This window comes from Acipenser ruthenus, chromosome 32 (genome assembly GCF_902713425.1).
Source record: "Acipenser ruthenus chromosome 32, fAciRut3.2 maternal haplotype, whole genome shotgun sequence".
NCBI lineage: Eukaryota > Metazoa > Chordata > Actinopteri > Acipenseriformes > Acipenseridae > Acipenser > Acipenser ruthenus.
In genome coordinates, this window is record NC_081220.1 from 1973958 (window position 1) to 1986501 (window position 12544).

Consider the following 12544-nt stretch of genomic DNA (forward strand, 5'->3'; position numbering starts at 1 on the left):
AACTGGCTGCCTGAAAGTGCAGCGCTTGAACTGCCTCAACAAACGCTGAGCTCTAAAACGTGTACATTGAAAGTCTATTGACATCTTTAATACAATCATCTGTGTTCCAATAGCGGTTAATCCACAGGGTGATCAATAAAGTGACTGCTGTCTTAAGGCGCAGCAGCAGGAGCCAGAAGATTGCAGTAGTGAGGCACAGGCTCGCATTGCCTGTTAAAGCTGCCTGGTCGCCATGGCAACGTACTACTCCCAGGAGTCACTCGATGAGGCGTTGCCGTGGTAACCATGGTCTGTGAGGCGCCGGTGTGAAAGAGTTGCAGTGCAGCGGTGACGTCGGAACAGTCTTTCTGATGAAAACGCAGAGCAAGCTGAGAATGACGCTGCGCTTTGAACGGCGCAGACTGAGCAGGAAGGAAAACAGCAGATACCATCTTGCGAGCGCTGAGCAGAGAAACGACCTCCAGTGAAAGAAACGAACAAAAAACAAACAGACAAGGGAGCGGAAATAGTGCTGGGTTAAAGTAGAAAGAGAGAGAGAGAGCGAGATAGACAGGAGGGGCAGCCAATAACATACGTGGAGCAGCGCTGGCCATGCCCTAATAATTGACGAGGCGAGCGCTGCATTGTGTGATTGGCTGGAAATACTAAATGATGGCTGGAAATACTAAATGAGGCTGAACTGGGATCAGCTTCCACCCAGAAGAGATCGCGGACGCTACCGGGCAGGACGCCACGGAGGGAAGGAAAGACAGGCTAAAGAAAAGGATAAAGGATAAGAAAAAAAGCAGCGCAAAGAGCGAGAGAGTCCTCTACGCCATCCCCCGAATTACACCTAAACGCTAACATTAAAAAGGACCGGCCCTTAGTAGCAGTGTGATAACACGGCAAAACAAAAATCAATATCAAAAGAGGTGCTGAACACAATCCAAACAAACATTCAAGTGAAAAAATAAAGAAAGAAACAAAACGAGTCTCAAATACAACGTGTCCCAACAGGGAAAAAACACAAAACAAAATACATGACGTGCACTTCCAGTAAAGTAATTAACTGCTATCAAGCTCCGATACTTTAAACTATTGACTATCACGACTACCCGTGATCTGTTAATCAAATGCACAATCAAACAATCACCTTCGAATTAGTAGTTTAAAACACACACGTCATTGTGGTTACAACAACCATAACAATAGTTGATAGATAAACAAAAGCACAAACACAATACACCTTCCCTAATACGGAGCGTGGAGGCTAGAGTTGTTAGTATTAATTTGAATTTGGTACTTATCTCTACAGAATGCTATAACTGTAGATCTCAAGATCACCAATAACACAACCGGCAAATACAGAGAGAACGTCTCAATGCAATCACACGTTAGCGAATTTTCAAACACTCACGACAAAACCACCCAATAATCCTAGCGTCTCCTGTTGCCTCCACACTCCGTTCACACAAAAACAACTCCTCTCTAGCATAATGATTGATTTGGTTTAAATATGTTTGGTACAAAGGGGAGACAATTAACACTTAACAAGCTGCCGGTATGTTCTCAATTGGCACTTGTGTTCTTAAAGGCATAGCGTGCATTTACATTAAATAGGTTCTACAATGCAAAAGCAAGTTTTGGCATTTTTGCATTGCCTGCCTCGTCAAACAAGCTCGAGCCACAGCACAGTGTTGATGCACATATATAGACAATCTGAATTGCTCATATCAAGCTGCGATGTAGCCTATGAGAATCAGTGTTCTAATTCAAGGGGAATTAGCTCAAATGGTAGAGTGCTCGCTTAGCATGCGAGAAGTAGCGGGATCGATGCCCGCATTCTCCAAATAGTTTTAACGTATCTGCGTATTTAGTCCCAACGCATTATGGAAATACAAAGTGTGACAATTCTTTGTAACAGAGACGCCCGCCCTACATGTGTATTTTAAAGCACAGTCTCCTAATTTGTAATATTCCCCACACTGAAAAACTGCAGTGCGCCCTCCAGCGTATGTCTTCTGAGAAGCACAACTTAACAGTTGAGTCTAGATGTAACGTATCAGATTACATAAACACACCTTGTGTTCAGATTTTTTTTTTTTTTTAAATGTATGGGTCCGCTATGGGTAGAGGCAGATAAGCTGCGTACCTGCCGTTTCTACACTTTAACATTTACGAAATACACACACTAAACTGAAATGTAATAACACAATGTCTTGCCTTCAGTTAATATTTTAGAAAATCTACTTTGCAAACAGAAGAAAAACAAACTAGCAGAGAATGGTTTCGATGCATCGACCTCTGGGTTATGGGCCCAGCACGCTTCCGCTGCGCCACTCTGCTACAGCAGCCTCATGACTGAATTACCAAACAGAAAAAAAAACTGAAATCGTTTTAGCCACACGGCAGCGGCCGGGCCAAACCATGGAAACGATGCAAATCAGAGATACGGTATGCAAAGTATGCAACTCTCTCCCTCTCTCTCTCTCTCTCTATCTCTCTCTCTCTCTCTATTTCTATAATATAAATGTAATGTTTTGCACTGTAAGTCGCTCTGGATAAGATCGTCTGCTAAATGACTCAAATGTAAATGTAATAAACGGGGTGACGTTATCTAACTTTAACGAACAAGCCTGGATAAAAAGGAACAGCAACACTGATGCTACTAATCATGCTCGTTATTTGGGATATTATTCAATGTAACGTTAGCTAACGTTACCCAGTTGACTACATTAGCTAGGTACCGGTGGTGCTTGCTAGCTGGCTAACACTAGCTAGCTGCTAACATAAGTTAGCTAACGTTACTACTTCAACTTATCTGGGGGGCGGCTAGCGTAGCAAGATATGTACAAGCATTGTTAGGTCAAGTCGTTGTTTTTTTATTTTTTTATCGATACTACTGCTAACTTACCTGTCCTCTCATTCGCAACTCGACTTGCTCTCAAAAGCGCGCTCTCGTTTGGCAATGCGTTGGCTGATGACGTTTCCAACTCATTTTCTATTGGCCAACTGACCACGTCAATCAAACATCGAATTTTCAGGCAATGCGATCCAATCTGATCTCGTGTCCGCGGCTCCGGGCAACTTCATCCTACAGCAGTTGCCATGGAAACGTTTAAAACTCCGCAACAAACTTTAATCAAATGTACAGCTGTACAGAACACACCCCCCTCAGACATGTGCTGTCTATTCAACCAGTTAGTTCAGATGATCGCTGATGATCCTTGTCGGTGACAGTCCAGTTTGATCCGCACGTACTTCTGCCAAACTTAAATTCAAAGTACAATCTTCTAAATGGGTTATTATTATTATTATTATTATTATTATTATTATTATTATTATTATTATTATTATTATTATTATTATTTATTTTAATTAACGTACTGACTGACAATTAGAGGACTAATATGAAAGAGGTGCGTGCATCAATTGCAGCTAATTAGCTCCCATTAGCACCTGAACCTCTTTATAAACCCATTGCGCTCTAAGGAACACCAAACTCAACTACTAGCGGTTTTGTTTTTATTATTGTTTCTTTATAACGGTGAAAGAAGTTCACGGTCGGGGCTGCCTTGGATTTAATGATGCCGTGTTGTCTTAGATTTGGGTAATTGTTGATCTTTTCTCTACTTTAGAAACGTTCATTTTATTGTGTGTTTCTCACTTGCGTCTTTTTTTTTTTCCAATGCAGAATAACATTGCTGTTAGCAGTGTTAGTCACTGAAGTTTGGACGCAGAACCCCCCTCTAGGTACGATAACGGTCGCTTCAGCAGAGCTGTCCTTTCAGCTTCCTGTTTATTTGCTGGTTGTGTGTTTTCAAGTATCGTTGTCTTCTGCAGGCTCGGTGAGGACAGAATGTCAAGGGAGTGTTATGATGATGATGTTGGATAAGTCTTTTGTTGGAAAGTATTTTCGCATCAATGTGATTGGTGAGTGATCATTTTTCTTGAATGGAAAGCTTTTGATGTGCAAAGCCTGTTGACTCATAATGTAATAATTTGAATTAAGTACAGAGCACTCCTGCGCTGTATGGCATCAACCAGGCTTTGTTTTTTTTTTTTCAAATGCAGTATGTGAAACTCTTGCGTTAGTTTCAAAAGCATGTTGCTGATCACACTAAATAGACCTGTGCTGCTACAACCTTACTCTCATTTGTTGACTGCAAGTGCACAGAAATAGAAATCATTTACTCTAAACCTACTGTTCTGAACGAGCGTATAATTCTACTAATATAGTTTTAAAAATTTCAATAAGTAGATGGGACAGGGCGGTGGGGGTGTTCACTTTGTTATATCTCTACCTTGCTTGATCACGTGTACGGTTTCCTAAAAGGCCATCTGAATTTCTTTCTACAGACAATAAGGGGACGCTTGTGTCCCTCTCTCCAAGACTGGCTGCACAGTGTGGATATAGCTTAACCGTTGACTTCTTGGGAAATGCCAAGTTCCTTGCTTCTGTGCTGAGCTGCTTTGCTCAGAACACAGTGAGTCATCATTTTATTTCTTGTAAACTTTTCTAATGGTGACATGCTGTGACTAACTTTAGCCTTTGTTTCCAGAATGATGAGACCTACAAGCTGACAGTACAAATCAGTGTCTTCTCAAACAGTGCTATGACTTCAGCTTCCTCCTATGTTCAGAGCATGACATGCCGCTATTCTCCATGGGCAGAGAGGGAGATTCTGTGTGAAAGAAACTACATGGAGGTAAGGGCTGTCAGGATGTGATAATGCTGTTCAGTATAACTTGTTGGGTTGTGTGGGTATTTAATTGTCACTACAGAAGTGCTTCACTCATGACTAATGTGAATTCTCTTTAGGTTTCTGTGAGAAGAGGTGTGCCACTTATTGAGCCAAACTTTGTTCAAGATGATCCTGATTGGTCCCTTGTGTACCCAGAGGTAGAATCATGTGACTTTGCATTTGCTTCATTCATGTCCCCTTGGTCTTGCTTATTGAAGTCTACTCTACTGTCTCGTCTAGAGGAAGCAAAATCTAACGGCCCCCTTAACTTTAACCTGTCTCCCAATTGGGTGGCCATATATGAATTGTGTGACATTTAAGGCATTGGCTTTGCATACATGTATTCTGTGATTTGCTTTGATAGAAATTGATTGTGGAGAAATTAACCCTTTCTTGTTGGTGTAAGCCTTATTTCAACCACTGAGGTAGTGGCTTCATATGTGCAGGGCTATAAATCCTTCATGATAAATGTATCCTGATTTACTTTTTTGAGGACTGCTGCATAGGAGCAATTTAGGTGTCCTAAAGTTTGGTACACTGATGTATTAAGGTCCAGTACAAATGAATGGCTGTAAACTCTGCCTGTATCGGATCAAGACAACATGCATTCACAGGCTTTCGTACGAAGTTGTATTTGAGGATTTTCTGTTCCCTTAGATGCCTGCTGACCCTAGAACGGTTTCAGTGATGTGTCATTAAACTTTCAACTTTCAGTTTTAGTTCCTGTTTATTAAACATGACATCTGTTATGACAAATTATTTTAGACTGGAGATGCTTTGTGTTCAAACTCCCTAATCTAATGAGATTTTCTTCTGCTAGGCAACTGCTGCTGACAACAGCATCTGGAAAATTGTGTTCCATCTCCCAGCAAATAGAAAGACAACCATGACTGTTGCTCAGGGCATGACAAATGGCTATGGCATAAACACTACACCAACTCGAATTCTGGTTAGAGCTGCATACAACTCCACAGAAAGCCAGCCTCGGGTGGTAAGTAGTCTAGGCTTCATTGTTATCTAGTACAGTATATCCAGACTATGAAGGGAGATTTAGTCTTGCTTTTATTTTAGTAAAAGTTCCCCCTCCCCTCCAACAGATCCAAACTGTACCAATGGCTGTGCTAAGATCAACCACCTTTTATAAGCAAAGATGGATGGTCATGATGGTGGACACTGCAGTTACATGTCCTACTGGTGAGTAAGCTTATGGAGGGCAACGGTGCTCAAGAACTGTTCTAGGTTTAAGTGAGTTTTCTATACCAAGTCTATGGTGTTCCTTTCTGTCAGATGGAACAGCCTTCACAGAACAGATGATTACATGGAATGTTCCCCGTGTTCTACCTCCTCTTGTTCCGACACCACAAATTACTACCCTTGATGTTCAAATGGGAGTTGATGGCCGCAAGCTTGACCCTGCAACGATTCATAATAGAGATTATAAACTGGATGTCGGTCCCCAGCTAATCACTGTAAGAATTCCTGTGGGAGCTGATGGTGGATTTTACAAGGTATGTAGAAGTTCAACATCTTCTAAATCCTTCTCATTTTAAAGCTTTCCTCCTAAGATGCTTCTGTGCTTTCAGAGCCATGTATTGGACAACACCTATGTGATCTCTTACTCTATTGAACCAATGCTGGAGCATACCTGGCAAGATGGGCCTGAGAAGACCAAGTACACAGTACTTCATCCAATAACCACTCCTTTCATGCCTCGGCCACCAGTTGTCACAAACAGTATGTAGAACTTGTCCACATGCAGTAAATCAAAGGGATTTGTTGCAGTGCTCCACTTCATGTCCTTCATTTTAACTGTATGCTTTAATTTCAGACACTGTTCCTAAAGCCAGAGTGTTCAATGTGACCCTGGGGACATTCCTGCCTGATGTGGAGCTGGTCAAAATTATAGTTGGACCAGAGACGTTAACTGTGCCAGAAGCCAACCTAAAAGGTTATAATGTCCAGGAGCATGTCTTTCCCAATGGATCCAAGACCTACACTCTCCAGGTGCCATTTGAGGACCCCAATGTGAAGCAAAAGGTAACATCCCACCTGTTCAACCATCCAATTGCCCTTTGAAAATGCTTGCTTCCTGTGGACGTGTTGCTTGCTGTCTGACTTTTGGTTTAATCCTACAAACCCTTGCTCTTCTTTCAGGTAACTCCTCCAGACACCAGAACCTACATTCTGCCCCTGACCTACTTGCTGAATATAGTGCCAGAGAATACACCCTTTACTCATCCTGCTGTAGTCGAAGCTGTTCTCAAAGACATCAGTAAGTGCCTGACTATTTTTTGGTCTACAACTACCTTTTTCTAACCAATCCAGTCCATTGCCCTGACAACTGCTCTTCTTGCAGTTCCACCTACAGTAACTGGCTACTGTGATGGTGCTGCATTCTATACCATGGTAACATATGGCAACATGGGTCGCAACTGGATTCCTTTTGTGGGCTCAAGAGAACTTGGTGGAAGTCTGCTTGCCCTGTACAAGTATAATGCCAACTCTACCAATTTCTGGATGACTGTGCCATACAATTCAGTTGATGCTACATATGAAGTAAGTGATGGAACTTTAAAATGTGTTTAGCTGTTTTGGGTTCAACACATTTTGACCTGATGTATTGTCTCTGTAGGTGATCAGTTCTTCAGGCATCAGAAGCAGACTTGACTTGACCTTGAAGGATATTGGGACCATGGTTGTGGTGGCTGACTTCTCCCTGTCCTGCAGTTTCCCTACAAAGATGATTGGTAACTCTCCTGCAAACAAAGCATTCTTTAGAATAGCTGCTTTTGAGATTGGCACAAGGCTGCATGAAGTGGTATTGAAGCTATAATCTGTTTCCTTAACCTGGCTCCAAATGCTGTGTTTCAGATTGCTTCACCAATGGAACTATGGCAGCTCTTGCTGTGAAAGTGGAATCTGTCCCCAGCTTGTCTCCAAGTCAACTAACTCTAAGGGATCCAAGTTGCCGGCCTCTTCAGTCTGATGCTATCAATGCAGTTTTCTACTTCAACGTCAACTCCTGTGGCACAACTAGAAGGGTTAGTATTGACCACATTTTAAAACCATATTTTGAGGAGTTTCAACATATTGACAAGGTGGCCCCAACACCCCTGGATCAATCTACGGAGCCATGGTGACCTGTGTTTCTCTCCGCTGAATTACTTGCATGACTTGTGGACATCTGAAGGATGCCACTTTTGTATTGAACTGCTTGTCCTGTTGACAAAGGTGTTGTGACACATGACATGACTCTTGGTTATGGCATTGCATGTGCTGCCAAGAGACCTTTTGGGTCAATTGCAGTGAACTGGAAGGAGCGTACTTGCTGGGGATGATCCCGTGGTGAGGCCGGGACTAAACTAATACATGAGTTGATACCAATTGCAGCTCAAGAGTCACCAGCTGTGTATTCAAACGTATTTGCAACAAATCCAAAATAACTGCTGTTGCCCTCCTAGAGGTTACTAAAACAATACCATATTAGTCTAGCAGTTTCTGTAGACAGGCTTGTGGTATCATATATTAACTGTAACAATCATGAGGTCCCAAAAAAGTTCATTACCAATGTGTTTTTTTTTTTTTTTTTTTTTTTTTTTTTTTTTTTATTTAAATTGTGAAATTTGGTACTACGTTAGTACACAGCTGGGGATGATCCTGAGTACCATATTAGCTAGTCTGCAACTTGGTATGCAGCTCCATACTAAATCTACAAGTTCATTGCAACCTGGGTCTTTGATTTCTCTTCCAGTTTGACAACAACCTCCTGACTTATGAGAATGAAGTGCTGTTCACATCTTACAGGTAAGGATTGCAATCAAATTGAGTATCCTTGTGGTTGAGGCTGAAACTCTGCTAACCCCATCTCCTCTTTCCAGGTTGAGAGTTGCCTGTCACTATCTGGTCAATGACACCAAGGTAGTGCAGTTCTTGTACCAGAATAATCCTGCACCTGTAGTCCAGCCTGGCTTGGGGGACCTTGTGGTCATCATGCGGCTTGCATTTGGTAGGACTTGGCAATTGAAATAATATAGATGCTCTAGTAGCATGTTTCCACCTATAAAATTCTCCCTTGAATCTCTGCAGATTCAACCTACAATGACTTCTATGGAGTTCAGGATTACCCTGTTGTGAAGTACTTGCGAAGACCCTTGTATTTTGAGGTAGAACTCCTGTACAGCAGGGATCCACAGGCTGAATTGTTTTTGGAGAACTGCTGGGCAACCTATTCTGCTGACAGGAATAGCTCTCCAAAGTGGGATGTTGTTGTGGACAGGTAAGATGCTGGAATATGATATTGCTGCTACAAAACCTAGGAATTGGAGTTGTGGCTGATGTGCTCCTGACCTACTTTCTCTTTCTAGCTGTGAGAACTCTGCAGATGAGTACTTGACCATCTTTCACCCAGTCTCCAGCAATGCAAGAGTGCTGTTCCCTTCCCATCTGAAAAGGTTTGAAGTGAAAATGTTTTCCTTCACAAGCGGCCAGGATGCACTGAAAGGACAGGTAAAGTGGAGTGTTGGTTTGGGGCATCTTGTACCACAATGTGTGGTTTGGATTGCTTTGCAAGCAGCAAATGGTCACTGTGCTCAAATCTTTAGTGAGTTGGAATGAAAACATATAACTGCACATTTGCAAGAAACACTTACTATGATGCAATATATTTTTTTCAATTCAGTAATTCTCATTGGATGATGGTCCTGCCTGATCTATTGATGCTTGTTTTTCTTGACAAGGTGTACTGTCTTTCAGATTTACTTCCACTGCAGTGTTGTGATATGTGATTCAAACCGGCCATCAGACAGCCTCTGTAGCAGACGGTGCATTCCAGGAAAACAGAGGCTTGGTAAGAGCTCTGTCTGTTGGGGGGAGGGGGGACATTTTGCATGCTTTTTTGTCCCTTTGTTTTGATGGACTCCTCCTAATTCCTCCTGTAGGTCGCAGTGCTGAAGGGATGGATGGTGGTGCAGTAAAGGCGTTTGTGTCTTCTGGCCCAATTGAGCTGAAGAGAGATGGATCCCTTCACTTTATGCCTAGAAGTGGTAATATGCATGATGTGAACACAATTACAGTTCAAGTAAAATATATAACTATCTCTTTATATTCCATTCCACTAACTATTTCTTTCTTCTCTTGCAGCCCAATTCAATGCGTGGTCCGTTCTGGGAGCTGCAATGGGTGTGTGTTCAGTGGTTGTCATTGTAGCTGGAGTTGTATATATTTGGAAAATGCCCAAAAGTGTGTATTGATAAATAAAAATCTTGCTTGTAAAGGCTGTTTGGATTGTGTGGGGTGTGTGGGTTTTTTTTTTTTTTTGTTTGTTTGGGTGCTTGACTAATTCTACACAGGTTATATATTGGTGTGTGTCAGAATGGCCATGTTAATGGGATTCTCTCCTCTTACTGCTTTGCTTGTTTCCTGATCAGGCCATTCTCAATATGGTGTGTTATTCAAGGACCCTTCATTAATTCATTGTGAACCCGGGCCAAAGACTTTCCTCCTCCATTGAGCTGTAACCCTATTTTTATATTCCTTCTTGCTTTGACATGCTACTTTCAGTATGCAAAGTTTAGGGTGAAATTATCAACACTCTATAATATATAATACCATGTTATAGCATCACAAAGTGTGTAGATTTATATGGGCTGTCTTTTTTTCTGTTATGAATGCAAGTTTTTATTTTGTTCACTGCGGTTTATACGTCTTTTACTGGAAGTGGTCCCTCGTGAGAGCTCCAAGTAAAGTATTAGTTTAGCTTTTCAGTTTTTAATACTGTGTGTACACAAGAGTCTTACTTTACTGAGGAACTAGTTAAACAAACCACTGCTTGGCAACATGTTCTCTTTTGTTTTGACTGGTTTATATAGTCTGTTACTGGATAAACTAGTTTTACAAAACACGTTCCGTAACAAACTGGTACACCCGATGCGGGGAATCTTTAGATCTGCGCACCAGACCGAACCAGAAGTTCCATTCTTTGAGCTGTTTGGTAAAACAGAAGGACTAGATATATATCTATAGAAAGAGAAAGAGAAAGAAAGCATGGTGTTATTGGAACTGAATTCATTACAGCCGCTGGCAACCCCTTGTGTAATGTGTTTATATTATATAAAGGACACTGAGTTTGATGCAAGACTCTCGTGCAGGCACATTCATATTATTAAACCTGCTCGCCGACTCTCCGGCACTGTCACTCTGAGTGCTCTTTGAAACACACTGGGTTTGTATTTCTATACATGTTGGGTTAATCAGTGATGACTATCGGCGGCCCGTCTGTAGTAGTACTACCGGAGATTTTAATTGAAGATTTTAAGTGAACTGCATTCTGCTAAACAAAACATCACAACAGCAGCAGCAGCTCCATCTACTGGACAAAACTCAGACATGCATAAAACCTAAACAAGAAACTATTAGTGAGTCCTGAAAAAGAAAATATTATACAAAACATCTTAAAATCAAATGTTTATTTCTTAATCTAACCATTAGCTACTGTGGAACTACTTCTCTCAGTGGAAGGTGACACAAATACAAAACATTAAAATAAGGTTTAAAGTCTTCTTTATCTACCAACAACACACTCCTAGACCCGTTTAATAATAGCAATAATACACTCCAGGGTCTGTGTGTTATCATGAGATATATCACCACTTCCTGGGCGGTTGAAGAACTCTACTTCGTCTAGTGCCTCCCAACGCACCCAAGGCGTGGTGATATTACCTCATGATAACACACACACCCTGTCGTGTATTACTGCTTCATTAATGTAGTCATTAGGTTTATATGTCACATTCCTTTGTTGTCACTGTATTGATTTAGATATTCGGGTTGGAGCCCTCGGCAGCCAGCGGAAATCCAGCGTTTCTCCGACAACCACTGATAACCCCTCCCGTGATGATCGGCGCTGCCATGACAACCCATGACATCACCCGCACAAGTTACAACACGGCGAGTCATTTTTTGTAGCACAATATTAACGTGTTATTGTTTTCACAAAATAACATCAATAAGATTATCAGATCACCTGCTAGTGTGTACTAAACAAAACCTCAAATATCAGTGAATTGATACAGAGACAAGCCGTGGCACCAGCAAGGGGTTACAATGAAATTAATAAATAAATTACGACATGAAACAAAAATACATGTGGGTGTATTTTAATCAAAAATCCATGCATCCATAATTCTGATTATTTATCTAAATAATCTCACAGCTAATTCTTTACAAATGATCAATTTCTATATTTCTCGGGGTGCTAATGTGGTGTTATAGTTTAACATATTAATTGATTTTAGAAATCATCTATGCTAGTCTGCCCCTCAAACAGTTTTAAATATAATTTAGATTTAAATGGCAGGTAGTATATAAATCAATTTCTAAAACAGGTCGCATTTTGTAATTTAAATAGGCCTACGTATGAGCTACCAAAACGTATTTTTGTTTCATGTCGTTATTAATGTATTTACTTATTTATTTGGTTAAACTTGAATCCAGCCTTACATTTTAACTTCTTGAAGTTACCACAGCGTGTCTATGTATGAATTACTGACGAGTAATATTTGTGATTTGATTACTCTAGCAGATGAACTGATAATGTATGGATGTTATTTTGTGAAAACAATACAATATTAAAAAAGAAATACTACAACATTTAATAAATAAATAAATTATACAACAAACTGTAGCACATTTGTTTAGTCTTAATATCATAACAAATAGACTTCTTATAAATACGCACTTCCTTTTATTTGTTGGAAAACGGTCTGTAACTGAAGTAAAGTATTTTTTTAATACAGTGCTATTTGAGTATTTAAAATATGGTC

General features: G+C 40.8%; 1 long non-coding RNA gene across 1 annotated transcript; it reads left to right on the plus strand.

Moving 5' to 3' along the window:
• Window positions 1-9060: 9060 nt before the first annotated feature.
• Window positions 9061-10385, plus strand: LOC131703187 (uncharacterized). The gene is made up of 4 exons (XR_009309709.1): window positions 9061-9230; window positions 9477-9570; window positions 9662-9766; window positions 9864-10385. It is a non-coding gene; the product is annotated as an uncharacterized LOC131703187 (long non-coding RNA).
• The last annotated feature ends 2159 nt before the right edge of the window (window positions 10386-12544 follow it).